We start from the raw sequence: 5,455 nt of genomic DNA on the forward strand, positions 1-5,455 counted from the left end.
CTGGCAGCTGCCTTCCACCATCCTTGGATCGTTCGGAAGTTACTCACCGAAGGCATGTTTCATATTTGTAGTCGTTGAGTGACAAGCGTCCACACTTGTTGCGAAAACATGCAATCCTTACACAGGTGAACTGATGTCTCATTTTCTTGGTCGCATAGGTGACTTTTTTTATGGGCAGCCCAATCCCTTTTTGCAAGGTTATCAACAGTAAGACTCTTGTTTTGGATAAGCACCAAAGAGAACATTTTGCACTTAGGTTCCACCTTCGCCTTCCACAGTGCATTGGTGTTGTATTTTTTCACCATCCCTACAAATTGGATCTTGTAAGCACTTTTTGCCATGTATGGCCCATCTTTAGTCCATCTCCACATGATCTTGTCTTCTTGCTACGGTGATAGCACAATGGTTTGGAGAAGACTCCACAATGTAGTTAACTCTAACAACTCTTGGTCTGTTTCTACGTTGCCGATGGAATACAACCACTGGTGGTCATGGAAGACGTCTTTCACCCGCATATTTTTTCTTGTATTTTTTGCATAAATGAAAGGAGCAATGTTTCTTGGGGCTTGACCATCAATCCAACTGGAGTGCCAGAAGCTTGCCTTTGTCCCAATCCTGATTGTGACTATGGTGGATGCATGGAACAAATCCCTATCAGTCCAAGCCAGCTAGAGTGCCAAAAGCTTGCCTTTGTCCCATTCCTGATTGTGACTATGATGGATGCATGGAACAAATCCTTATCCGTCAAGTCACACGGTAGCCATAACCCTTTCCACGGCCGATCATAGTAGCCATAACCCTTTCCACGGCCGATCATCATCCTGCCATTCAAACTAGAGCCATCAAAGTCTGAGAGCGCTACCAAATATTTTGAGATCAAGAATACCCAAGCCCCCCATGTCCCCATGTCCTTTGGTTTGCACACTGTCCGCCAATTAACCAAGCAATGCCCGCCACAGACCTTGTCTGGCTCCTCACCTCTCCATAGGAAGCTTCGGTGTATTTGGTCAATCTTCTTTGCCATCCATTTGTAGAGTGGTGGAACTGTGACATGGTATGTACTCTGTGAAGAGAGCACAGATTTGACAAGGGTTTCACGACTTGCCAGTGAGAACCGATGAGTTTTGAATTTTACAAGCCTAAATATTTTGGAGCAATAGTAGCATGGACCTGATGACATTCTAATTTAAGCCCAATTTGACACTTGGGCTAGGAAGGTCCATCTCGTTAATGACGGTGACTTCCAGGCCCATCTGACCACTGCCAGACAAAGGTGTCAGGATTTTTGCACAAGGGACCCTAAAGTTACTCACTCCTCTTCCGATCCCATGGCCGGCTCCTCGCTGTTGTGGCCACCGGTCGGCCAGTCATCCACCGCCCTTGAGGAAGAAGCTAGAGCTCACGGGAGAGGTAGCGCGAAGTTAAATCAGACCACCTGGGCTTTGGAGGCGTGCAAAATGGCGTCTTGCTCGTCTTGTCTGTGGGCAAGAAATCCCGCACTTCGAAGCCTCAATGGAGGCAATAGGAAGGTAATTTGTTGCTTCTTTCTGGAGCGTCCAGTTCAGTTTGTTTCAGTAGGAGTTCATGGGAAACACATGGCTATGTGAAGACAAATGTGTTAGGGATTCATCATGTCACTTTTTTAAATTATTTAAATTTATGTACAATAGGACACATGTCCGTGCCATCCCATATATGTCACTTTTCTAAATTATGCACAGTGAAAGGAGTGTGAGTCCTTGTCTGTTGGTCAATTAAAGCTTAACATGTCATGCAATGTGACCCTAGTTTATGATTGTATAATGTTTGACGATATTTTGTTTATAACCTTGGGGTATATTCTATCATCAGTGTGTGTTAAAGATGATATGCATACTCACATGTGTGCTATCCAAGAAACAAGAAAAAAGAAGAAGAAGAAAGCAAGCACCTGCATTGGCATTCACGTACATGCATGATAAAGAGTGCATGCATTCACAAACCACATTCTTCTCTCTCTCTCTCTCTCTCTCCCCCCCCCCCCCAATACGTACAGGAATACGTACAGCATAGCGGGAGTCATGGGAGAACGCTTGTTCTTGACCCACCAGTCAGCCTGCACGCAGCTACATGTATACCAGATGAATGTTGAGGAACCACCAAGCCTACCAGCCCGCCGACGTACGGCATGCTCGACACTCCCTTAGGCTCACGTACCTGAGGGGTGGGCCTATCCTTATCTAGTCTCCCGGTTCAATAGACGCAAGCTAAGGAGCAGCATGCTTATCTATTCAGCGAAGTGGCGCTCTCATCCAACAGCACAGCTGAACTGCTTCCAAGGATCACACGCCTGCCGAACAGAAAAGCGGTGGCGCACTCTCTCTCATGACAATCTCCTGGTTGGGTGCCCTACCACCTGCCTATAAAAGGCCATCGACTCCATAGCACCAGAGGGAGGATCGACTTTTGTTCACACTTATCGCCACTCACGTCTACGCGCACCCAGTCATCTTGCCGCCACCACTTCGCACGCCGCAGGAGCCTATTAATCTCCGACTAGCCGACGTCCCTGACAGCCGACCGACAACTGCATAGGCATGCGGACCATCGGCCGGAGCTTGGAGGTCAATTGAATCGGACAAGCCGAGCACCACCATGCATGTTCTTCCATCTACTATGACGACTACGTGCCGTTCATGACCTACGAGGCTATGGATGACGCCGACGCCGACCCCCCCATCTACAACAACCACATCATCACATGCATGGAGGATGCAAAGCGAAGATCGAAGAACACGACCACGTATGCAGCTTAATCGGAGGTGTTCTGTGAGCTCGACTCGCAGATGTAATTAACTAGGAGCCTTTCGAGGCCCTGGGAACTAGAGGACCACGTCGCCCAAATCAGATTGCCGTCAGCAAGCTATGGAGCATGCACACACATATGGGAACCTATATTTGTAGAGAAAATCTACGATTTGCCATCGAATAACTACTGATTCTACAATCCGCCATCGAATAAATTCTGTTTACTTCTATACCATCGAATAAATGTTTCAGTTCCTTATACGCCATCGGCTTCCGATACTACCCTCCGCTGCACTGTTCATGAACAGTATGAACAGTACCCGTGAATAAAAAAAGTCACAAAAAATATGTCGATTTTTGTGCACGCTCTATAATTCATAATCAACCCGTTTTAACTGTATTCACCTAAAAATACTGTATAGAATTCAAACTAAAATTCTTCAAAATGTACTACTTTTGTAACTTCTTTAAATTTTTAAGCCTCATAAAAATTTAAAAAAATTTGAGAAAATTTACTAATATTCCTCTAATGTGATGTAATAATTTCTAAAATTATCTCCGGCAGTGAAAAAATTAGTTCTTTGTAATGCACAGTATTACAAAAGTAGCTCATTTTGAGAAATTTTAGTTTGAATTTTACACAGTATTTTTAGGTGAATACAGTTAAAATAGGTTGATTATGAATTATAGAGCATGCACAAAAATCGACATATTTTTTGTGACTTTTTTATTCTCGGGTACTGTTCATGAACAGTATAGCGGAGGGCAGTATCGGAAGCCGATGGCATATAAGGAACTGAAACATTTATTCGATGGTATAGAAATAAACAGAATTTATTCGATGGCGGATTGTAGAATCAGTAGTTATTCAATGGCGAATCGTAGATTTTCTCTTTTTTGTATTATCTAATATGAATAAAATGTATTCCCTACCTTTTGTCTTTTGTCCATTTATTTTGTGTACTTAGGTACACTGGCACACCCGCACCCTTACTCCCTGGGCTGAGAAACTTTAGATGAATTTCTCGTGTCCAAACAAATTGGCGCACCCAGTGGGACCTGGTTCTCCTCCCATCTCCGCTGCAACATGGTCGTTGGACTCGTCTTTGTCGTTCATCCTACCTGCACAAGCATGCTGCATGATGATCTTCGGCATGGAGCTATCCTAATGAAAGGTCCCCTTCTTGTAGGAGGGCTTGCTACCAACACCTCGATGCCGCTTCTGATCCAATTTGGATCAATCCCACCTATGGTGGTTTTTCATCATGGCTCCATGGTCTACATGCATTAGACCCAGGATCCGGCCCAGTTTCAGGCGAGCCAGTCCAAGAAGGCATAGAAGCAAGCTTCTGCCAAGGCCAAGAGGTACGGTCCTGCAACCCAAAGCACCAGCACCTCAAAGTAAAGACATGCGGCAAGAACTTTGTCGACTCTAAGACCAAGTGAGCCAACTTGGGAAGAGGCTTCGTGATCAAGAAGTGCTAGAGTCTTCATCTACACGAGCAAGAAGTAGGACAAAGCGGCACCATCCAAGCCATCGTCCTCAACACAAGCGCCAAAAATTGGCGCCCTGTTGCAGATCTCCACCCTCTCGGGATGTCCAGTGGAAGTAAGCCACATTGCCTCCATGTTGGAATCAGTAGTCAAGGGGTCAAGACCATTCGGCATCTTCTCACCCAATTCATACATGGCGGGTTCGTGAGTCTACACAAGCCCAAAGGCCCACTTGAGTCTCACATCCTCCAAGGCAAGAAGTCCAAGCACAAAGGCAGCATGGGGTTGATGTGCTTGTCTTGGTTGCACGACAGGATGTGCTAGCACTACTACCAACACCATCGATTCCACCAAGAGTCTAGCATGCACCCACAGAGAACCAACGCAAGTGGGAGAGGCACCGGAGGAACCGTCATGCGCTGTACCAGGAGCTTGAAGATTTGGTGTTGAAACACACTCAAGTCCGCATCCGAGTAGATGGTGAAGTTCACCAAGAAAATGATAGGATCGTGTTCCGCATCTCCTCTGACTTGGAATGGGATGAAAGGTACAACTATCTCCTTAATCATCTGACCCCAAAACTACACAGGATGCAAGCTGATGATGCTGATAAAAAAGAGGAAGTGCCCATTCAACAACGCACTCTTCATCAAGAGGATAGCTAGAGTTGGCTCAATCATCCACTCCTATGTAAGGAGTTGAGAAAACATTGGTTGCCCAAGATGGTGAAGTGCCCCCTCAAGCACAAATTGAAGGTAAGATAAGGCAAACCTACAAGCACCAACCATTGTTCCTCCCAATGGAGTTGAGCAAGTGGCAGATGTTTCTTCACTGAAGGAGGACAAAGCAATGGAGGAACCTCAGAAGAATGTTGTCATGTGCACTACATTAGCAACACACTCAGTGCACGAGTCTGACACCAAGTGGGTTCCACCCCCAGTCACCCACGAATTCAGCTACCCTTCCGATGAGGAAATCACGCCGAATCCCAAGGCGAGCTTCACGACAGTTCTTCTACCCCGACTAGGCCAAGTTTGCTCATGGTCTAAGGGCATAGAGGAGCCAACAAGGTCAAGCACATCTACATCTCATGAGGAAGCAAGATCATCAGCACCTTGCCTTCCTATCACTGTAGGGAAGGGCTTGTTGTCAGATGGTGATCAAGCACTCGTGT

Source organism: Phragmites australis, chromosome 12 (assembly GCF_958298935.1).
Source record: "Phragmites australis chromosome 12, lpPhrAust1.1, whole genome shotgun sequence".
NCBI classification, from domain to species: Eukaryota; Viridiplantae; Streptophyta; class Magnoliopsida; order Poales; family Poaceae; genus Phragmites; species Phragmites australis.